The following is a 25,170-nucleotide window of genomic DNA, read 5'->3' on the forward strand; positions in this document are numbered from 1 at the left end:
TGAAGCTGTAAGCAAAAGGAAATGTTTGTGCCATCTTGATAGGATCTCCTTGATGGAAGTCTCCCTGGGGTTTCTGGCAGCTAACCAGTGTCATATTTTGACTAGTGGATAAGTGATTGTTTCAGAATGATTTAGTACATTCTGTCACATTGGAAATTCCTTGATTGCTTACTAACTTTTACATCAAGAAATACAATGATAAACAGACTTCTGGCTGCTATGACCGCATGATGAGATTCCTCATTGAAGAATGCCTCTTTTTGCTCTTTCTCCTCTTCCTCTTGAAAAGCCAGACAACCCGTTTATCATCTATGATATAAACAATGCCACAAGACCTAATTCATAGAAATGTGCTAGAGGCAAACTGATTCATGATCAACAAATCTTTTAAAGCACATGGGTCTATTATATAAGTGCAAAGCATTATTATGGTCTTGCAAAAAAGATGATGAGTTATATAGTTGGGGTTTTCATTGTCCAAAGGAAGAAAAACAAATCCGATCTGAGAATGCGCCTTTGTCTGTTTATCAACTGTAAAGGTGAGCATTTCAACATTCAGTTGTAAATGTTAGTGTAAGCCTAGAAAGGACATACCCATTCTTGATATCATAACTATAGGTAGCAAACCAGTAATGATTACAGATACTGCCCCTCCCATTCCTACAGGTCACATGAGGATCATTTTCTTTTTAGAGATATAAATAATTTATTAAATGTAAATAATATAAATAACTTATTTGCCACTGTTCTCTAAAAATGACACAACTTTCAAGAGACCACCCATGTCTGAGGACTTCAAGATAGAGTTATCCACGTTTTTTGCTCTTCCATAGTGCTGAAGGGCATCAGTATATTTGAGATTATACTAAGGAGAACACAATACAGAATTCATGTTTGATGTTATATCTTATCCAGTGACTAATAACTAGTGAAATAGAGCCACTGCTATCAAACAGTGTTAGGCAACATACAGGAGAAAAATGAAAAAGTAAAGTCTGCTAAGACAGTTGTTCTGTTTGTACAGTAGAGCCGTGTGGGTTCAATTCAAGCAGGTGAATGTGACAAAACCAGAGATAACACTGCCTTAAGCACCACAGTCCAACAGAGACACAAACAGTTGGCCGACTGCAATGTGTATAACATCATTTTCTACCTCGGCTTTTGACAGTCCTTTTAAGTTAGACCCTAACTTTAACATTTCTAATATTGCCTCAGAAATTGCTTTTATGTCATGTTCATGCAGGGGATGATGAGGAAGCATTTTAGGAAATAAATTACAAACAGGTTAAAAAATACCCTCCTTAAAGAAGTTAGAATCGCATTATTTCCAGTAGAACTCCCCCCCCCCTTTTTTTAATTCCTTCAGGTTATTCAATTCTGTAATGTTAACGAAGCCATGTTTTAGACGTTTGGGCCTGTTACCTTCTTTCCACTGTTGCTAGATATGAGCCCCCGCTGAGGACCTGCCATATCTGGCCAGAGTCCTGCTCCCCAGAGGGCGTCATCCAAGGTCCGAGAGCTCGCTGGAATCACAAGACATTTTAGGAGCTTCTTGGGGGGACTGGGAACCTCAGAGAGGTGCACCTGCACTTTCCGGAGAGTCGGGCCGCCTCTGAGTGGGCTCCCCGAGGTTCCGAGGAGCTGTCAACCTGTGCTCAGAAGGGGTCAGCCCCAAAGGGATGCAGAGTGCAGGCCCCACACCTCCCGGCACCTGCTCAGCGGCGGCCTCGCAGGGAGCTCGGGATGCTGTAGCCTGCCACAGTCCGGGGGGCCGCCAGGCGGGCCTTCCAGAGGCTGCCCTATTTTGTCTGACCCAGGAGTCTGGGGAGCAGCCCCTGCCCAGCCCTGGACCCTGCCCTGAGAAGCGCCTTCCACTCCTCCACCCAGCGCTCCAAAATGTTTACTGGAGTGCTCAGGCTGCTTCATCCTGGAAAAAGCAAGAAATAAAAGATAAACTAGAAAACTTTTGCCTTCCTCGATCCATCCTCACCATCTCTCTGAGGTGCAAATGCCAGGTTCACTTTCCCAGTAAAGCCCCTGAGGGTCTCCCACAGCCTTCCTGAGGAAGTCTGCAGTTTCTTCCAGCTCCTCCACCCCAAACCCCCCACCCCCTCCTACCTTTCAGCCTCCTGGCCTGTTACTCACCTCTTTTGTCCTGATTCTCTTGCCCCACTAGCACTGGACATACTTGGAATTCCTCCCTTCAGGCATGTTCTCTTGCAATTAATGACATCCTAACCACCAGACAAGACCCAGCCCAGGGGTCTTTGCCTTTGGGACCTTCTTTGACCTTCCAAGGAAAGTGATCTCCATCTCTTCTGTGTCCTCTCCATAGCTTATTTGAATCTCTTCACTGTAGTAGCAACAAGTGCAGCCTCTGGAAATTGCTTATGTATCTACCTCTGGGTGGACCAGGCCTCTGAGCACCTGGACAGAGAAAGAAAGTATCTCATTCATTTGTATCTGTCTGGCATATAGAAAGGACTAAAAAAGAAACTCGTGATGAATAACAAATGAATTACTCTCTGCTTTGTCAGAGCAATTATTTCAGTGTCTTGCAACTATCCACTCCACCATAAGTATCTTGAGGGTAGAGACTATGCATTAAGTAGGCAGTTGCCCCTTGACCAACTTGGGTTTGAACTGCATAGGTCCACTTATATGCAGATGTTGTCTGATAAATATAGTGCAGTACTGTAAATGTGTTTTCTCTTATGATTTCCTTAATAGCATTTTCTTCTCTCTAGCTTACTTTATCATAGGAATACAATATACAATACCTATAGTACAAAATATGTTTATCAACTGCTATGGTATCAGTAAGGCTTCTGGTCAACCGTAGGCTATTAGTAACATTTTGGGGAGTCTAAAGTTATCCTGGGATTTTTTACTGTGTTGAGGGGGCATTGGTGCCCCTAACTCCTACCTTGTTCACTGTCGACAATATTTATCTGCCTAGCATATAAGATGAGTGAATAAGCAAATAGATGAGTTAATTTACCAATAATAATATTTACCAATATTTGAATTACCAATAATAACATTTTACATCTGCAATGACCATTGAATTTTCCTAATGAGAGGACTTCCAGCATAAATGCTGCATTACTTGTGAGAAGTGTATCAACAATGCTGTGTGCTGAGATGTTATCAAGTAAGATGATCTTGCAAGAATAATAATAACCCTGTATTTTCCCCTCTCATTGGAAATAACCAACAAAAAAATTAAATTTTTTTTTTTTTTTTTTACTTATGATAGTCACACAGAGAGAGAGAGAGAGAGAGAGAGAGGCAGAGACATAGGCAGAGGGAGAAGCAGGCTCCATGCACCGGGAGCCCGATGTGGGATTCGATCCTGGGTCTCCAGGATCACGCCCTGGGCCAAAGGCAGGTGCTAAACCGCTGCGCCACCCAGGGATCCCCAACAAAAAAATTAAAGTAGACTTCATGGTGCACATACTCTTGCAAAATGACTTCTTATTTGGCCACCCCTTCACTCACAGACCTTGAGAGAGATCTGAGTCCTGGGATGTCTGCCCATCTTGCTGCTTGCGGATCCCCTGATTTGAGAGAAGCTTCCAGAGTACCACTTGCTTTTGGTAAGACACTTCCATCCTTCTCTCTGTTCACCAAGATGCAGCTCCAGAACTTTAAAGGGTGCCTATAAAAACTCCCAGTCTCCTGTTTTCATATGGCTCCTAGCCAATGAGTGTGTCATCTCTCACAAGGAGATGTCAAGCAGCAAACAGTCCAACTGCTAACTTCTCTCTTTCCAGTTCATTTTCATTAGTGTCCCTATTCTAGTTATTCACTAACCCCATCTAGACCTCCAAGTCGTTTGCAATTTATCACATCCTCCTGTGTCCCCGCCATACATCACCAGCCTGAGTCCATTACTACAATCAGTCCTTTGCATACACTCTCAACTCTCCAGACAATGGGACAGTAAACTAAGGTCCCCGGGCCAAATCAGCCTGCTGTTTATATAAATACCATTTAACTGGAACACAGCCACACTCATTAGTTTATGTATTGTCTTTGGCTGCTTTTGCACTGAAATGGTGAGCTGAACAGTTGTGACAGAGACTGTATGGCCCACAAAGCAAACTTAAAATATTTACTGTCTGACCCTTTACAAGAAAGGTTTTCTAATCTATGCCCAACACTGTCTATCATATTCACTTGGAATGACTCAAGTTCTGTATCTATTGCTTCCTGCCTGTGAGCAGCAGGATGGGCTGAGCAAAAGCCCAAGCATAAACTCAATATGCTCGGTATAAATTTAAAGCCATAGTTTTCAAGTATTTCTTCAACATTGCTCAAAAGTTCACTTTAATTCCCTCATCAGTTAATGATTCCACTCTCTGAGATGACCATTGCACATCTCCTTTCTCAAAACTGATCACCTCTTTCCTCTTCACACTCTTAGATGATGACTTTTCTTCTCATTTCACTTAAAAAAAAAATAGTAACTTAGGAAAAGAAATACCCTGCCTTCCTTCCATCAAGTTTACCAACCTACTGACATCTCTGCCCATCTTCTCTGTGTGCCTTCTCACAATACTTAAACCCCCTCTTCCCATTATATGAGGCCAACCACTTGATGTGTGTTTGTATCTCAGATACTCAAGGACTTTGATCCAGTAATCATTTTCCCTTTTTCCTCTCTCATCAGTTTCTTTTTCTCTATTAGATCATGGGGGATCCCTGGGTGGCTCAGCGGTTTGGCGCCTGCCTTTGGCCCAGGGCGTGATCCTGGAGTCCCAGGATCGAGTCCCACATCGGGCTCCCAGCAAGGAGCCTGCTTCTCTCTCTGCCTCTCTCTCTCTCTCTCTGTGTTTCTATCATAAATAAATAAATAAATCCTTAAAAAAAAAAAAAGATCATGACTGTCAACATGCATACTAAAATTCCCATAAAAATAAAAATGTTCTTCCAAGAATCCTAATTTCCTTTGGCCTCTGACATACTTACCTGTTGCCTTGCAGCCATCTATCTAGAAAGAGTTGTCTCTACAGACTCTCACATCCTCATTTTGAACTTTCTCTTCAATCTGCTCCACTCTGCTATACTCATGCCTCCAGACTGAAAACATAATTGTTAAAGCCACAAGGTCATTGAACTCAATCTCTCAGGAGCATATGACATAGGGATCATTCTTCTCTTCCTGAAACTTTTTTTTTTTTTTTTTTTTGGTTTCGGGAGCAACCTTGATTGCTGTCTCTGTCTTTCCTCAGTTGCTAAGTTGTGAAGTTCTCAGAGCCGAGTGCCCAGTCCTTAGATCTCTTCTTTATCTACACTCATCTCCTAGAGGCTCTTGCTCCATCCTATGGATTTAAATACCGTCCATATCCTGATGCTTACCAAATATATTTCTCCAGGCAAGACCATTTCTCTAAACTCTGTGTTGACTCCTCTACAGGCATCTCAGACTTAACAAGGCCATAATGAAGACACTTCCAAATCATGCTCCTTCTCCAGTGTTCCTTGTTTTCATAATTTATAACTCCATTCTTCTAGTTATAATCCTACAAATATTCTTATATCCACCATTCATCCCTCCCCTAATGTCCAGATCATCAGCAAATCCTACCAGCTCTTCCTTTGAAATGTATGCAAGTCTGACATCTTGCCACTTCTGTCTATCTCTTGGTCTAAGCCATCATTACTTGCTGGTCTTCCTTCTTCTACTCTTGCCCCTGACCTCCCCACTCTCCTCCCCATATTTGATTCTTCCCACAGCAATCAGAAAGATTTTATTTTAAATATAAACCTGCTATGTCATTTCTATGCTATAAACCTTGCAGTGGCTTCCCATCACACCGAGCAAAGAATCCAAAGCGCTTCACATAATCCAAAATGCCACCCATGGCTTGACTTTGGTCAGGCTCTCTGATCTCTGATCTCTGATCTCCTCTCTTCTCCCAGATCATCCTTCACCCACCTATTCTGCTTTGTTTTTCAAAGCATTTATCAGTGTGGCTATCGTTTACATGTTTATTTTGTATTTCCTGGGTTCTCCCCTAGAACATAAACCCTTGAGGTCAGTGACTTCGTCTAATCACCACTGCATCCCGATGGTCTAGAATACTGCCTAACACATAGTAGGCTTACAGTAACTATTTTTTGATTAAGTAAATACAATTGTTTCTATCTAATTTCATGTCCTTGTAATCATGTAAGAAGAAAAATGACTTCTTCAATCTTAAAGTAAAAATCAACAAGAGAGGAAAGAATTCTACTCTATGAAACACTGAAATTCAGTTTAAAAAATGACTTGATGTTCTAATAAAGGTCCATGAAATCTCTACATTTTTACTTTTATTTTGGCTGCAGCCTTGAAGTCCTTATGAGGCACTGAAGATCCCTTTCTTGAGTAGGTTTATAGATATATCAGAGGACCAGGGCTTATGTTAGGAAAGAAAACAGAGGGTGCTTAGAGATTAAAGGCACCGACCTCCATCACATAAAGCAGAAGAGAGAATGGTGGTCCCTCAGGACGTGTTTGACTACCATAGGCGAGATTGAATTTCATTAATTATCCCAGGTCTGTGTGGTGACCACATTTGTCAACAGTTGGTTACTTATGCAAGAATGCACCTTTTGAGAAAAAGCACATTTTCTCTCAAACGCCCATGGAGGGAGTGACAGATTTCATGGAACTGCTAACTCTGATCAAGTTCTAATTCATGGAAGTGATGCAGGCAGGCTGGGTTTGAGGAGCCAGAGGGGGTCATGCAGGACCAGCCGAGATGGACGTTGGCTTTGCACAGGATAGAAATCAAACTCAAGCAGGAGAAAGCGAAAGCAGAGTTTATTGAACAGTGTGAGGGACAGATACAGGATAGCGGACAGTGTCTGGGAGACTCAGAAAGGAAAGAGGAATGAGTTTCCTCTCTACTTGGGGTGGGGTTAGGGCTTTATATTGAAAAGGGATCTGGGATATGTACTCCTTCAGGAATCTAAGGCAGGGTTCAATCAAAGGTGAGTGACAGGTAATAGGTGTTATTTTGTAAACCATCCAGGGTGGGGGGTATTGATGCCAGCATCAGCTGAGGTTTGTTTGAAGCTAATATCCTGGAACATGTTTGGGATTGGCTCCTTTTAGATGTTATCAGGTGTTTGGGGGCCTAAGACAAAACTCAGAGAATGATTAGCTTTCTTGCTTCCCCCTTGGAGTGGGAACATAGCTTCTTTGGATTATTTAGAGGTAAAATACAGAACATGAGTAAATGGGGCCTAGAAGAAAAACAGCAGAGTGGAGCCTTTCTAAGATGGAGTCACTTCAGCCTTCTTACTTCAGAGGTGGATTTCCTTTCATAAGAGACCTCCATAGATCAGACTTTGTCCCATAAAGACCAGAAAGTCTAAATATTCTTCATCTATTTCTGATAAACATGTAATTACATTTAATCAAATTGAGTCTTTTGATAAATACTCTTTGAGCTATAACAAAGAAAAAAAACCCCAACATTTTCAGAAGAGAAAAAAACTGGGGAGCCTGAGACTCAGTCAGTTAAACATCTGCCTTAGGCTCAGGCCATGATCCCAGGGTCCTTGTCGGGCTCGCTGTTCTATGGGGAGTCTGCTTCTCCCTCTCCTTCCCACTCATCCTCTCTCTCGCTATCTCTGTCACCATCTCTATCTCCCTCTGTCTGAAATCAATCGATAAAACCTTTAAAGAAAAAGAAGAGAAAAAAAAACACTAACCCTCTGAAGACAAACACATGCTAATTATGCACATTCAAGAGTTTACTCTCAAAATATAGTTGGAGAACCAACATATACATTTGATGATCTCATATTCTTATACTCTAGGCTGCCCTGTTCACCCTTTTCCTGCACAGATATTTTTCACAATCAGGATTCTGATATACAAACAATGCCACCACTTCTACACTCTCAGCAACACAGAGGCAGCCAGTATAAGGCCAATAGGAAATGAACTGCAGTTCTGATTTTATCCCAACAGGAAAGAAGATATGTTTATAATTTCCCAGTAGGAAATCAGATCTATTTATCTGCATAGCTTGACAAGATGATGGTATGTCTTTTCCCTCTCTATTAAGTAATATCAAAATCATCATAACTCAGAATTAAATAAACAGGAATAGAACTTCTAATGTCAATCAAAACACCTGCCAATCTCACTTCGACTGTCAATTGTGTGGAACTCAAGTTTATTAATAAAAGTATTTAAAATGTTCTTTTCCTGTTGTCTACACCAAAAAGTGATTCAAGAGAAAAGGAGAAAAAAAAATGCCAGGCTACAACATTATCCTATCATTTCATTTGAGGAATTATCTTTTTTTAAAAAAGATTTATTTATTTATTTTGGGAGATGGGGGCAGGAGCAGAGGGAGAGGGAGAATCTCAAGCAGACTCCCACAGAGCACAGAGCCCGAGGCAGGACTCCATCTTTCAACCCTGAGATCAGGATCTGAGCCAAAATCAAGGGTTGGAAGCTTAACCGACCGAGCCATCCAGGCACCCCTGAAGAATTATCTTCTTATAATTTTCCTCAACTGTTCTCACCCAACCAACCTCCCCACCATCACCACCATTTTTAGCTAGATGACCTATGAAACAGTGCTACTTACATTTCCCTGAAAATGTGGACATAAATCTATTTATGCAAAAATGATTCTGAAACCAAATTTCTAGACTCAGAAACCTCCTGTTTCAATTGCAGAGATAGCCTCAGATTAATTTTCCTCAGAGATACATTTTGTTGCTTTCTGAGTTGAAAAACATATTCTAGATGACTAATGTTTCAGCGTTATTCTTCCCTTAGTAACATAAAATGGACTTCACAATAGAAGGAGCTTGATTTACTGACAACAGCTCTCTCTCAGTTGGGGGGCATTGCCAAGTGCCTCCATATGCTCTGTATTTAAGATGCTTCTTCTAGGAGGCTTTTATCAAAACAATGTGTAAAGCAGTGACACTCCTGGGAGAGTTACAGGGGAAAGAGAGAAACTGTCAATTGGTGCCCAAGGCTGGCCTGGGCTCCTAGTAAGACGTCCATGAATTCTTTAATCAAATACTTCCTTTAACTGAGGTAGGTGGTCATATGGTGTGTGGTTAGTGTGGAGCTGAAATTTTAAAATGGAGAGGACGGAGGCTTAGGTTACATACTTTTATTGCATATTGGACATTTATTCAGTGAGCAGGGAAAGAAGAGATTGACAGACCCTGTGTTTCTGGATCCCATATGGAATATGCACAGAGTGAAGGAAGAAGAGAAATGGGATTGGTCGTACACTTTCATATACCTGTGTCTATCTCTATTTCCTGTCTATCACCTATTTATCTATTAAAGAGAGTATATACCCATAAGATTTATCTATTATAGAAATATCTTTGGAGAATGCACTACCTCAGAAAAGAATTCTCCACTCCGGGCTTGCACTGAGCATGTCACTATGCAATTAGTTAGTAACTTTGTTGCTTAAAATATAGCCAAATACTTTTTAGCTCTAATGCTGAAAATATTTTTGGAAGAAGAGATAAAGTTTCAGGCATTGTTTATGTTCAAATTGTTCTTTTTTTCTTTCTTTTCTTTTCTTTTCTTTTCTTTTCTTTTCTTTTCTTTTCTTTCTTTTCTTTTCTTTTCTTTTTTTCTTTTCTTTCCTTTTTTTTTTTTTTTTTTTTTTTTACCATGCTCTTCTATAAGATCCTTTCAGCAAGCCTTGTGAAAGCTAAGAGGAGCTTCAAACTTTGCCCAATTCACCATGAATGCTGCAGTCATTAGCTGTAGCTAAGGGTTAAATTAAATGGCACAGTAAGACTTTCTAGAGTCTCATATGCAGATCTCTTCACATGGGTAGCTCCTTGAAAGTGCCCAGTTAACACAATGTTTAGGAAGAGTCATTAGAATCATGTCTTCCTATTTAAGTCCATAAATCTAGGGAAGGATGGAGCGTACCAACTCTAAATAATGGCTGTACTTAATGTATTATGTTACAGTGCATCTTTTTCTTAAATAATACTACATCTTAGGTGCCTCATGTAAATTGCTTTTCCTCTTGATCTACTGAATGTGATATGCTATAAGCCTATTTTGTGATTAATTAAAATGCACCTCTTATGCATGCTAGTTTTTTGTAAGCCTCTTATAACAGGCAGAAGGAAGAGAAATTAAATCAAACTTTTCAGTTGTTAGGTTATCCAATCTGATAAAAGAGTCTCAATGAAATCTACACCAGCACACAAAAGCAACAAATAAAAGGAGCTACTGTAAAGTTAAAATAAAAATCAGCTGATTAGCAACTCCTTGAAATTCCATTAGCAAATGCAGATAGTCTTGGCTTTGCTCTCTTGGGGGGGGGCGGGGAGGGCAGGCACGTTACTGGGGCCGCTGCTCTTTAAATCTGACCTAGATTCATTGGTTAGAAAAATTAAATAATAACTTTATTTAACTCTGGCACATGAACATGTCATGGCAAAACTATTGTGGTTAAAATGAAATTACTTTAGGCTTTATAAGCAAGCTTTCTCTGTTAGCATATTTTTATCAAGAAAAAAGTCATCAAAGTGATAAAGCAGTAAATACAAATGTAAAAATAATACATAGAATGTCAAAAGGGTCCAGTCAGTCTATGAGTTGGGAAGAAGCCAGTTCTCAGAAAATTGAGATTTGTTGCCTATAATCCAGGGGTACAGAATACAACCTATATTTTCTAACACACAGCAGGGCCCAAGCTACTTACGACTCTGGGTTTTGTGGTGAATATATGGTTACCAGAGTGCAAAGGTTTCAGAGAAATATTTACAAAATGTTTCAGTTAAAGTGAATGGTCAGGCGGCTCCTAAACTTGCTTTTTTTTTTTTTTAAGGTTTTATTAATTAATTAATTTATTTGAGAAAGAGCATAAGCAGGGAGGCGAGGTGCAGAGGGAGAAGAATATTTCTTCCTGCTGAGTAGGAAGCCAAATGGAGCTTGATCCCAGGGCCCTGGGATCATGACCTGAGCCAAAGGCAGATGCTTAAGCCACTGAGCCACCCAGGTTCCCTCAAACAGTTGCTTTTTTTGTAATGAGTGCTAATACGGTGCTGTCACTCTTGAGAGTTTACTTCTAAAAAGGAGTCCTATAAAGCATTTAACAATCTGTACTATAATTTGCAATTAACACTGGTCATTGGTTTGTATTGCAGGTAATATTACATGCAAACCCCTTAATTCTTATCATAAAATATATAGTTGAAGTAATAGATACTATCTATATAAATATTGAACAACCAGTTCTTGAGACAAAGGGTTGGAGTGTTGTCCTGATTTATAATGTTTACCTATATTCTGGGTAATATGCCCATCATGACCGATTTCAAGCTACCAATTTGATGTTACATCACTGGGGAGAGATGTACAGATAGCCACCTCTACATAGTATTTCTACCAAAAAGGTACAAAAAGAAGCAAAAACCCTCAAGAGCATAGAGTACAATGCAATAAAACAATTAGAAACTATTGAGTTTCAAGTGTTTACATCTTTTTATATAATAATTTAACATAATTTTGTATAATATATAATGCAAATTTTAATAATGGCTATATTTAACAACTGGCTTGAAAAATTCCGTAAAATTTAACAATGGATTCTTGTAATTTAGTTTGAGCTGGTTTAAGCAAATGACAGTAAGACTTTCAGAACTAAGTAATACTTTTCCTAAAATTTTTTTTTTTAACTTTTAGAAGATGAAAATTTAGAAGGCCTTCAGTTAGCATCTAGATGAGTACTTTCTAGACATCTCATTTCAATTACCATCCCCTTCACACGTTTAAGGCATCTTCCAACACACATTTTCAGTGAATGAGATACAATGGGGAAATAAACGTTTCCTGTGAGCAAACACATTATCATTGATCCCTGACTTCATTTTCACATTTCCTCCTCTGAGGTTGTTCTTGTCCTATGAAGAGCATGTCTGGTCACCATGCTTTTCCAATCACTCCATTTCATATAGGCCACAATCCACAGTGCTGCCCTAACTGCTCAGACAGGAAAGCACCCCTTCCAACCCTGGACATGGCCTTGAAAACAGAGATTACAGAAGCACTGTAATTTACATACTGTCTCCTCTATTTGATTTTTTTTTTTTTTTGGCAAAATGGTTACTACAAAATGGATTTCTAAAGAAATATACAGCTTTCGAAAACTTCCCAGGATATAATCTGGCAACATCTCCCAAACCACAATCTAATGACATATTCCATGGGATAGAATTAACAATTTTATACTATCCTACAAAGCCAACTTTTGCAATGATGTGAATGGTTATAACCAATTGTCACCATCCATTCTGGATTGCCTGTGGTAGTTCCAATTTACACTTAACTGTCCTGGTGTACATATTAAGAGTGTTCAGTGCACTTTCAAAGGAATCTTGGTTTGGATGATAAATTATATGGTCACTCTTTCTCTAACCCAACTATGGTTTCTTGTTCTAACTACTGACCCAACTAGATCATCTCAAAAGACCTCAAAAATTAGTTTATCCCAATCTTAACCCAAATTCTGCTGCGAAAACCTACGCTTGCAGGGTGCTGTATGTGTTATCGATATCTCTAATCACCAAATTATTGATATCTTTAAAAAAAAATCTTCTTCTTTTCTATATAAAATGATTCATCAACTTCTATCAACTTTCCATAGATTTTTAAATTTTTTATCCTGAACCCAACCCAACTGTCACCAACTTAGTTTAGGTTTTCTCTCCTGGGCTGCTGAAAATGTTTTCTAACAGCCCTCATTATTTTGTTTCTCCAATTAATCCTATACACTTTTGCTGGAGACTGTATGGAATTTTTGAGGAAAAGGACCCATCCAAAGGTCTCTTTGTGTTGCCATCATTTAGAATGCACCTGGCACATTTTAAAAACTCAGCGTTATTTGTTAAATGAAAGAACTAATAAGCACAGGTTATAGTACCCTTCCTAAACAAAGCCCTTCTTTCTCTGCATCCAAGAGCCTTCATGCCTTGGCACATTCTCTGTCCACCATGTCTGATCATCTGGGCTCTTAAGCCAAGGGTCTTGTCATAGACAAGGGCACACACTCTTCTCAGTATTGTTCCATGAGCATCTGCCTTCATACCCTTGGTCCTGCCATTACTGAGACACCAATCATCTTCCTCCTTAACTGTCCCCAGCCTATCTTTCAAAGATGTGATAAATCACTAAGTAAAAGGACTGATTATTGCAGGAAGAATTTAATGTGATGCAAATCACAGCGTTCACTGCTAAGGTTTGCTAAAGGCATGTTTCTGTTTCCATAGGTAATCAATTGTAACTTTGGTGGGGGGAAACCAGAGTTTTCACAAATAATGCATTTCATCCTCCTAAAGTGAAACTAGATTTAAAAAAATGACTCCCAAAGAGATGATTTAAGATGATTTATTTTATTCAGAATATCCCAGTCTATGGTAGCTTTTAGTCTTAAGATGAATATAAAATACTCCACATGATGTATTATATGTATTTTTTATGGTTTCACCACTACATTTCTTTCTCTAGTAGCTTTATAATAGATTCCATAAAAAAAGTCATCACCAAAACATAAAGTTAATATTTGTAGGTAAGTCTTCTAATATTTGAAGATAGTACAAAATTCAAGAGGCCTTTAGTGTCTGACATTTTGGAATCAGGAGCTTTGATAATAAAGAAGTAGAAACAAATAATATTTTACACAAATGAAATAATAGCGAATATAGAATTACTTTATTTGTATAGTTAAATCATACCCTTTGGAGTTACCTAAGAAAAATTAAATCAACAATTTTAGTTCCATTTATAATTACTTAGTAGACTTTGAGAGACAGATTTTATTCCCAATATTTTTTCTGTGACTTCTTTTATAAAAATAGGGATTTTAATAATTCCAAGAGTAAGTATAAATCTAAACTTTGAAGGGGTCAATTGTAGTTCAGGATTTGGAAGATAAAATGTTTAAATGAGCCTTGAGCTTAGTATAACACATGTGCTGCTTCTATCCTTTTTGCAATAATACCTCAGAGCAAATAAAACCAGCTGTGTAAATGAAAAATTCAAATTAGATATGTTTAGAACAGCCGCTAGTACCAAAGAATCCATTTGAAAGTCTATTCTATTCCTTCTGTTACTGAATACAAGCAAACTGTCACTAAAACTTTATGAGTACCTGAATCAGGACATCTCTGATTTATGACAAACACTAATGTAACCCAAAGGTTATTCCCCAGCAGAGCGAAAAGGTATCAGAATACAAAATATAGATAACAGATAGATTGATCAATAGATAGATAGATGATAGATAGAAGATAGATGATAGATGATAGAGATAAATAATGGATTTGTGTCTAATATTATGAATATAAAATATTATCCTGAGAAATACAGTAAATGACCAAGAATTTAAAAATGATATATTTATTCACTGCCCATACAAACCTATATATGATATAAAGTATTTTGGCAGTTCATTTAAAACTGGCCTTAGAAGTCTAGCAATTGTTTACTAGCTTAATGGTGAGTTTTAATCATTAATTCTAGCTAAATAACCTGACTATAATAGGTAAAGTCACAGTTAATTTAAGATTGGTACTGTAATTACAGAATGATGTCATTTTCCTGTAAAACATAGTTTTGAGAGAATAGTTTATGTTTCTGCCTTTGAGAAAGTCTGTATACAAATCACTCCTTAAAAGTAAATGACTTGTCCTGATAGAAATGTGGGTTGTATGAATGTTGCCATTTGTCAAAACTGGCTCTAATGAAGCATGAATCCATTTTCAGCTCACACAAATACATATTGAGTTAATTCAGGAGGAACTCCAGGTTTTTCCTCTTCATCAACATCCTTTGAGGCCACAGGTATGAGCTAAAGGAAGTGGCAGACTGATGTATCTTACTTATGCTGTATCTATGGGCTCTGATATGATCCCCTGCTGTGTACCATTTCCATAGCACAGCAAATTGCTCTCAGTCCTACTCTACCTTGTGACAGATCCCAGCCCATGGTACCAGGCTGATTATACTGTCAATTAATATCCCATTGTCAACTGCTCAATCTCTAGTAGGGCCCAGTAGCACATGGGAGATGCAGTTCAGTTTCCTGCTGCAGAAGCGAGAACTCACTCCAGATCTCTAGGGATCTGAGCTCCCATTCTTTAGTTAGGGACTGCCACAGAAAGGGTGCTCTAGCACTGTTGGGTCTGCTAGGCCAGAAAGCATGAATGGCAGGGCATAGACCTGCAGCAGAGGTTTCTGTTGCCTTGGGCTCCCCTCAAAACAGGTAGTCTTCTGAGTCCTTTAACAAATGGTTAGAGTTAGTGGTGGTCCCAAGCATGGTATTTGTTGCCTACAAATCCAAGCAATACAAGTACAAGATGCAATATCTTGTCTTTTATCATAGACGGGTTGACCTGGCTTGCCCAGACCATTTGGCCCCTTAAAGCTTTACAATGCAGCAGGTCACTCTATATCTGTAAGATTAATCTCCTATTTTTTTGCACTCTCTCACTTACTAGGACAACCCAGAGAATGTGTCCCTTCCTGGGTACCGTGTTCCTTTAGCACAATGTCATCAATATAGGAGACTTACGTGACATTCTGCAGAAAGTTAAACCATCAAGGTCCTTGGAAATGTTAAGTTAAAAAAAATTTTTTTTTTTGAGATATATTCATTTACTTGAGAGAGAGAAAGAGCATTTGATTGGGGGTGGGGGAGCAGAAGGAAAGAGTGAAAATCTCAAACAGATTCCACACTGAGTGTGGAGCCTGACCTGGGGCTCAATCTCACAACCCATGAGAGCCAAAACCAAGAGTCCGATGCTTAACTGACTGAGCCACCCAGGCACCCCATAAATCTTAGCTTTTCAAAAGCATTGTGTAGGTCAGAGAACAGTTTATGACAGCTGCTAGGTATAGTCATATGCTTTTCTTCTTCACCTGGCATCATTCAGGGGTATTTGCTCATGCCATTTAATATTCCTTTAAAAATAAGTCTTAAGGGCATCTGGGTAGCTCAGTGGGTTAAGCATCTGCCTTTGGCTCCAGTCGTGATCTCAGGGTCCTGGGATCAAGCCCCACATTGAGCTCCCCATAGGGAGCCTGACTCTCCCTCTGCCTATGTTTCTGCCTCTCTCTGTGTCTCTCATGAATAAATAAATAAAATCTTAAAAATTTATTACTGGATGTTTTTAAATTTCAGAAAATATTATAAGAATAGTATTGTGATAAATATTTTGTATCTCTATTTCCTGAAAAGAAATTCCTAGATATGAAATTACTGGTAGAGTGTAGTGAATTCATACTGACAAACAGCTTTCCAGAAATGGTATACTGACATATACCCCACAAGCTGTATTTTGGAGTGCTCATTCCTCATGTTCTGGCCAGCACTGATATTGGCAGATCACTGCTGACCACCATTGCTGACCAGAAGCCTTACTGATAACATAGTCCATTAACACATATTTTGTCTGCTATATGTACTAGTACTGCATTCTGAAAATGGAGTAAGCTAGAGAAAAGAAAATGTTAAGAAAAATCATAAGAGAAAATGCATTTATAGCACTGGATGGTATTTATTGAAAAAAATGTGCATCTTAGTGGACTTGGGCAGCTCAAGATCAATTCTACTTTATTGTCACGTAAAGTTGAATATTTTCATGTACTTATTGGAAATGCTGATTTCCTATTTTTTTTCCCCAAACTTCCCAGAGACGGAGATAGTATAATTGCCTTCCATGTTATTCCATGTTCTCTTGGGGATTAAATCTTCCTCATTTTTAATTTGGTGTCATTGCCCATTCACTTTAATACTCCAACCTGTTACATTTTCACCAGAATGAGAATTATTCTCTTTGATTCAAGAAAATACTCAAGATACTCATTTAATAACTACTCTGAAAAAAAAAAAAACTACTCTGTAAATTATTTCATTGCCCTGACCCCGTAGGATGAATGCCTTCAGGTGTCTTCTTCCTTATTCTTATCCACCCAGCCTATGGGTGCTTTCAATTTTGAGATCCCCTGGGGTCCATGGCTGATCATTCTGGGATGTGAGAGGTATAAAGAGTAAGAAGGTAATCTTGGTGGTTCTCATTTGGAGATTAAATGTAGTTGCAGACCAATGGTTAACTAACCAAATTTTAGTTATTTCTTTGCTCTTCTCTAAACTCAAAGTTTTTAGTTTCAATTTTTACTCAACAAAAACTCAAAGTTTTTATTGTTCAATTTTTATTCATGCAGAAATGAACATGGAATGGATGCCACATGCAACAATACGGATGAATCTCACAAAGTTGAGTGTTGAGTGAAGGAAGTTGGAAACAAAATGTACATACTACATTTATAAGTGGTTCTGTTGACACGAAGTTCAAGAGCAGGCAAAGTAATCTATAGTGATAGAAGTAGAATAGCAGTTACCTTTGGCTGGGGGAGTATTGGCTGGGAGACCCTGGAGGGAGCCTTCAGGGATATCTTGTCATTTGATCTGGAGGAGGGACTCATTCATGGTATATACACATATTAAATTCATCAATTAAGAATTGTGGGCTCTATATATGATGTACTTCAATAAAAATGTAATGGAAAGGGAATAGTGTGCTCTAATATGAGTCTTGGGTTAAGTGAGTAGTAAGGAATCTTACAGGTTTTTTTCCCCTTTTCTACCTGGATGTCTCCATAACTAATCTTAAACCTCTTTTGTATGACTTTTATTCTGAGGTTATTATCTCCTTCCAGTTGAAGTGCAAGAAAATCATTTCTAACTAGAAGTTTTAGAAATCACAAGGATAAAGTTCTATATAGTAAATTTTTCTTCCCATAAAGCCAAATATTTTATGGCAAATCTCATATATCTTTACCCACTTCTTAGATTAGTTTAGCATCAGTAATTCCTAACATTGGAATGCCACAAAAATGCACTTTAAATTTTTTAAAAATGCACTTTAAGGTTAATTATGTTAGATGCTAATACAATTAACAAGATTTGTAACCTCACCAAATAATTTGTAAAGTTGTCTCAAGAGAATAGAAAAGCAAAGCAGAATCTTCATATCACTGTAAATATATTTAATCAATTAATGGTTTTTAAGAACTTTTTAAAAATGTTTCTTGAACTAGAGGTTATTATGCTAAGCGGGAATAAGTCAATCAGACAAAGACAATTATCATATGAGCTCACTCATATATGGAATTTAAGAAACAAAACAGAGGATAGTTGGGGAAGAAAAAAAATAAAACAAGATGAAATCAGAGAGGGAAATAAATCATAAAAGACTCTTAACTCTAGGAAACAAACTGAGGGTAACTGGAAAACAGGGGTGTTGGGCAATGGGGTAGTGGGTGATGGGCATTAAGGAGAGCACATGATGTAATGAGCGCTGTGTCTTATAGAAGACTGATGAATCACTGACCTCTACCTCTGAAACTAATAATACATTATATGTTAATTAATTGAATTTAAATTAAAAACTTTTTAATGGACAGCCCCGGTGGCCCAGTGGTTTAGCGCCACCTTCAGCCTTGGGTGTGATCCTGGGGACCCGGGATCGAGTCCCATGTCGGGCTCCCTGAATGGAGCCTGCTTCCCCCTCTGCCTGTGTCTCTGTCTCTCTCTCTCTCTCTCTCTGTGTCTGTCATGAATAAATAAATAAAATCTTAAAAAAAAAATAAAAGCTTTTTAATGTTTCTCATCTACTACCATATGTAGTTTTCTGCCACTCTCAAAAACTAAATGGTAATAATCTTTTCTTTAGATCTTATTTCTTTTGCCAAGCAAGAAACTAATGCATAATAATTATTTAGTTAGAAACAGAGGGTGACAGGACACTTGGGTGGCTCAGAGGTTGAGCGCCTGTCCTTGGCTCAGGGTGTTATCCCAGGGTCTGGGATCGAGTCCCCCATCTGGCTCCTTGTGGGGAGCCAGCTTCTCACTCTGCCCTGTGTCTCTGCTTCTCTCTCTCTCTGTGTCTCTCATGAATAAATAAATAAAATCTTTAAAAAAAAAAAAAGAAAGAAACAGAGGATGCCTGGCTGGTTCAGTTGGTAGAGCATGTGACTCTTTTTTTTTTTAATTGGAGTTCAATTTGCCAACATATAGCATAACACCCAGTGCTCATCCCATCAAGTGCCCCCCTCAGTGCTCGTCACCCTGTCACTTTCACCCCTCCCAACCCTGTCCACCTCCCTTTCCACAACCCCTTATTCGTTTCCCAGAGTTAGGAGTCTCTCATGTTCTGTCTCCCTTTCTGATATTTCCCACTCATTTTTTCTCCTTTCCCTTTATTCCCTTCCACTATTTTTTATATTCCCCAAATGAATGGGACCATATAATGTTTGTCCTTCTCCGATTGACTTATTTCACTCAGCATAATGCCTTCCAGTTCCATCCATGTCGAAGCAAATGGTGGGCATTTGCAGTTTCTAATGGCTGAGGAATATTCCATTGTATACATAGACCACATCTTCTTCATTCATCTGTCAATGGACACCGAGGCTCCTTCCACAGTTTGGCTATTGTGGACATTGCTGCTAGAAACATCGGGGTGCAGGTGTCCCGGCGTTTTACTGCATCTATATCTTTGGGGTAAATCCCCAGCAGTGCAATTGCTGGGTCATAGGGCAGATCCATTTTTAACTCTTTAAGGAACCTCCACACAGTTTTCCAGAGTGGCTGCACCAGTTCACATTCCCACCAACAGTGCAAGAGGGTTACCCTTTCTCCTCATCCTCTCCAACATTTGTGGTTTCCTGCCTTGTTAATTTTCCCCATTCTCACTGGTGTGAGGTGGTATCTCATTGTGTTTTTTTTTTAATTTTTATTTATTATTTATGATAGTCACACAGAGAGAGAGAGAGAGAGAGAGAGAGGCAGAGACACAGGCAGAGGGAGAAGCAGGCTCCATGCAGGGAGCCCGACGTGGGATTCGATCCCGGGTCTCCAGGATCGCGCCCTGGGCCAAAGGCAGGCGCCAAACCGCTGCGCCACCCAGGGATCCCCTCTCATTGTGGTTTTGATTTGTATTTCCCTGATGGCAAGTGATGCGGAGCGTTTTCTCATGTGCGTGTTGGCCATGTCTATGTCTTCCTCTTTGAGATTTCTGTTCATGTCTTTGGCCCATTTCATGATTGGATTGTTTGTTTCTTTGCTATTGAGTTTAATAAGTTCTTTATAGATCCTGGATACTAGCCCTTTATCTGATAGGTCATTTGCAAATATCTTCTCCCATTCTGTAGGTTGTCTTTTAGTTTTGTTGACTGTTTCTTTGGCTGTGCAGAAGCTTCTTATCTTGATGAAGTCCCAATAGTTCATTTTTGCTTTTGTTTCTCTTGCCTTCATGGATGTATCTTGCAAGAAGTTACTGTGGCCGAGTTCAAAAAGGGTGTTGCCTGTGTTCTCCTCTAGGATTTTGATGGAATCTTGTCTCACATGTAGATCTTTCATCCATTTTGAGTTTATCTTTGTGTATGGTGAAAGAGAGTGGTCTAGTTTCATTCTTCTGCATGTGAATGTCCAATTTTCCCAGCACCATTTATTGAAGAGACTGTGCTTTTTCCAGTGGATAGTCTTTCCTCCTTTGTCGAATATTAGTTGACTATAAAGTTGAGGATCCACTTCTGGATTCTCTATTCTGTTCCATTGATCTGTGTGTCTGTTTTTGTGCCAGTACCACACTGTCTTGATGACCACAGCTTTGTAGTACAACCTGAAATCTGGCATTGTGATGCCCCCAGCTATGGTTGTCTTTTTTAATATTCCCCTGGCTATTTTGGGTCTTTTCTGATTCCACACAAATCTTAAGATGATTTGTTCCAACTCTCTGAAGAAAGTCCATGGTATTTTGATAGGGATTGCATTAAACGTGTAAATTGCCCTGGGTAGCATAGACATTTTCACAATATTAATTCTGCCAATCCATGAGCATGGAATATTTTTCCATCTCTTTGTGTCTTCCTCAGTTTCCTTCAGAAGTGTTCTGTAGTTCTTAGGGTATAGAGCCTTTACCTCTTTGGTTAGGTTTATTCCTAGGTATCTCATGCTTTTGGGTGCAGTTGTAAATGGGATTGACTCCTTAATTCTTTCTTCAGTCTCATTGTTAGTGTATAGAAATGCCACTGACTTCTGGGCATTGATTTTGTATCTTGTCACACTGCTGAATTGCTTTATGAGTTCTAGCAATCTTGAGGGGGAGTCTTTTGGGTTTTCTATGTACAGTATCATGTCATTGGCGAAGAGGGAGAGTTTGACTTCTTCTTTGCCAATTTGAATGCCTTTTATTTCTTTTTGTTGCCTGATTGCTGAGGCTAGGACTTTTAGCATAGCAATGGGTGAGAGTGGACATCCCTGTCTTGTTCCTGATCTTAGGGGAAAGGCTCCCATTGCTTCCCCATTGAGAATGATATTTGCTGTGGGCTTTTCGTAGATGGCTTTTAAGATGTTGAGGAATGTTCCCTCTATCCCTACACTCTGAAGAGTTTTGATCAGGAATGGATGCTGTATTTTGTCAAATGCTTTCTCTGTATCTATTGAGAGTATCATATGGTTCTTGTTTTTTCTCTTGCTGATATGATCAATCACATTGATTGCTTTACTAGTGTTGAATGAGCCTTGCATCCCAGGGATAAATCCCACTTGGTCATGGTGAATAATCTTCTTAATGTACTGTTGGATCCTGTTGGTTAGTATCTTGTTGAGAATTTTTGCATCCATGTTCATCAGGGATATTGGTCTATAATTCTCCTTTTGGGTGGGGTCTTTGTCTGGTTTTGGAATTAAGGTGATGCTAGCCTCATAGAACAAGTTTGGAAGTATTCCATGCCTTTCTATCTTTCTGAACAGCTTTAGTAGAATAGGTATGGTTTCTTCTTTAAACGTTTGATAGAATTCCCCTGGGAAGCCATCTGGCCCTGGACTTTTGTGTCTTGGGAGGTTTTTGATGACTGCTTCAATTTCCTCCCTAGTTATTGGCCTGTTCAGGTTTTCTATTTCTTCCTGTTCCAGTTTTGGTAGTTTGTGGTTTTCCAGAAATGCATCCATTTCTTCTAGATTGCCTAATTTTTTGGTGTATAGCTGCTCATAATATGTTTTTAAAATCGTTTGTATTTCCTTGATGTTGGTGATGATCTCTCCTTTCTCATACATGATTTTATTAATTTGAGTCTTTTCTCTCTTCTTTTTAATAAGGCTGGCTAATGGCTTATCTATCTTATTAATTGTTTCAAAGAACCAACTCCAGCATGTGACTCTTGATCTCAGGGTTGTAGGTTTGAGCCCCACAATGGTATAGATATTACTTAAAAATAAAAATCTTTAAAAAAAAGGAAATGGAATTCTAGCTCCTACCAATACAGCGGACACACCAGAAGAGCTGCTCATTTAAAATATAAGAAATACATTTTGAAATGATCACTTATATAAGTCACACTAAGGACCATATGTCTGATTACCATTGGATGAAGCCAACATCAAAATATCTAACTGATGTTTTCTAAGGAACTGCAGATTGTTATTACACATTCTACTTGAATTATTACCATGTACGTATCTCAATAATCATTTGGGAAAACTTGATTTTGTTTTCTTCCAGGAAATATTTGAAAGCAGTCGTTTTAAAGGGCTCACAATAGAACCTGTTATGAGGTATTATGTGCCAGGTATTAAGTAGGCAGTGGGAAATCGTTTTAAGTATACCTTTACTACTTTACAGGTCTCAGAATGCAACTTTCCCTCTATAGCCTTCATTAAATCCCAAATTAATCTATAAATGTAACAGAATTCCAATCAGAATCCCTTGAGAGATTTTTGGAAACTGCAACAGAATTCTGAAATTCAACTAAAATAATACATGTTCAAGAAGTGAAGCATCTTTAGAAAAAAAAAAAAGGAAAATCAGAGCACGTCTACCAAATACTGAAACACAGACTTGTAATTACCAGCTACCATTTACTGAACATCTACTATGGCCATCTGGCTGCTCAACTACAGTAGCAGTGACCACTGTGAGTCTCAATAGAGTGACACATCTTGGGTGGACTAGGCAGTCACCTGGCAACAGATAGGTATGCCTTTCATGGAGGAGCAGCAATTTGTCACGAGTGGAATATACACAGGTATTCTATATTTGAAGTTACTTTCATGTCCAAACCATTTATCATTGATTTGCTGAAGACTTTCTTTCTCTCTCTCTCTCTCTTTCTTTCTTTTCTTTCTCTCTCTTTCTTTCTTTCTTTCTTTCTTTCTTTCTCTTTCTTTCTTTCTTTCTTTCTTTCTTTCTTTCTTTCTTTCTTTCTTCTTTCTTTCTTTCCTTCTTTATTTTACTATTTTCTCATGCAAATAAAAATATAAAATATAAGACTTTATTTTCTATCATGGTATCCCTGACAACATTGTTTTTGGCCAAGGAATTTACAGTACTTCAGTAGATGTAAGATGATTATTAATTTTCATGTGACTTCCAGTCACATATATGTCTTCCAGTCTATATATCCCATGACTCAGAAGTGTATTATTGATAGAGTGACCACACATCTTGCTGTGCCTAGGATGGCCTTGATTTATGCCTTGTAGTTCTAGAATAATTATTTAAAGTGCCCCCTTTTGCTCTCCAAATGGCCTTTAGGTGATAAATTATATGGCCATTCTACTTACTGATTTCAACTATAGGTTTAACTGGGAAACCACCCTTGTGGTGCTACCCTTTACAATTAAGTACTAGGTCTGAACCCACCTCCGTATATGGTGCTGTTCTCTCTATAAGTAGAACACAATCATCCAGAAACCATTGGATGTAAGGATGAGTGTACTTCTCACTATTATACTTAATGACCCTCTTACATAATTTTTTGCTTCCTGTACCTAAGACTTGGACTTGCCGGCTGGAGGTTATTGCTCAAGGGATATGGATTAGTTATCTACTGCCTTAGAAAAAAAATTCACTCCAGCATTTAATGGCTTAAAATGGTAATCATCATTTATTATCTATCATGATTCCTTTGGATCAAAAATTTGATATTTGACTGAATGATTCAGGTTTGAGATTTCTCATGAGGTTGTACTAAGATGGTAGCTGGGACTGGGGTCCGAGGCTTCTTCATTTAGTCTAGTTCCTGGACTAGGAAGACTTGAACAGCTGGGGGCCAGAACAGCTGGGCTCACTGAGTGCCTCACTACATAATCTCTTCATATGATCTCCCCAGCATGGCAACTTCAGGGTGGCTCAAAGTTCCCAGAGTACATGGAAAGAGAGAGAGTGAAGAAAGGAAGAAGGTGGAGGGAGAGGGAGTGAGGGAGGAAAGGAAAGAGAAGCATTATGTTGGTTAAGAATATTACAAGGATTTTTCCAAGTTTAAGGGGAGGGGACATAGGCCTCACTTCTCAGTGGAGGAGTGCTAATAGCACATTGGAAGATGAACATGTGGAATGAAATATGTATTGATGCAGCAATGAAATACAGTCTACTAAAAAAAAAAAAAAAGAAATACAGTCTACTATAGGACACAATACTTGTTCCATTGAGTTAAAATATGAAATTCAGGGCTAGCCCATGGCCATGTGGTCACTGTAGTACCACAGTGTCCCATGCTTAGAAGCACCCCATGCTTGGTTTAGTGCTCTGATGTTGCCATCTTGAAATCCTTATTACTTTTTAACAAGGGACCCACATTTCATTTCACAAGTGGTTCTGCAAATTATGTAGCTGGTCATGCTAAGATTGTTACCTGGCTATTTCAGGCATTTCATTAGTTGGAAAAACAGGTAAGAAAGTCAGGTTATGGTTTAGTGGGGTGATTAACTCTAGGGAAAATCAAGTTGCTAATAAACTACAGAAGTAGTTAGGGAATGAACTGGTACATGAAAAACTAAAATAAGCCTATAAAAAAAGTACTACCAAGGGAACACAGTCTTTAGAAACAAAAATTTTCATCATTCCATAAAATGCTGGCTGAAGGTAAAGGGACTGGTTAGAGGAAGAGGCAAGACATAATTATCAAATAAAGCCTGGGGACTAGCTGCAGAAACAAGGACTGTGGCATGTAATTGCATTTTATTCCTTCTATTTTGATGCATATATTTATTAATTACTACTCTTTTATCTGTATGTGTGTGTTAGTGGTTGTTGACTGTACCCTGTAGTCCATAGGCTACAGAATAAAAAAGAAAGAATTATGATAGAGCTAAGGAA

At 38.7% G+C, this 25,170-nt stretch overlaps 1 long non-coding RNA gene across 1 annotated transcript; it reads right to left on the reverse strand.

Annotated features, from left to right (window-relative positions):
* Positions 1-473: 473 nt before the first annotated feature.
* Positions 474-5,080, reverse strand: LOC144300620 (uncharacterized). Its single transcript, XR_013367395.1, has 3 exons — positions 4,975-5,080; positions 2,146-2,427; positions 474-1,927 (listed from the first exon to the last, which is right to left on the reverse strand). It is a non-coding gene; the product is annotated as an uncharacterized LOC144300620 (long non-coding RNA).
* Positions 5,081-25,170: the final 20,090 nt, after the last annotated feature.

This window comes from Canis aureus, chromosome 28 (genome assembly GCF_053574225.1).
Source record: "Canis aureus isolate CA01 chromosome 28, VMU_Caureus_v.1.0, whole genome shotgun sequence".
In the NCBI taxonomy this organism is placed as follows: domain Eukaryota; kingdom Metazoa; phylum Chordata; class Mammalia; order Carnivora; family Canidae; genus Canis; species Canis aureus.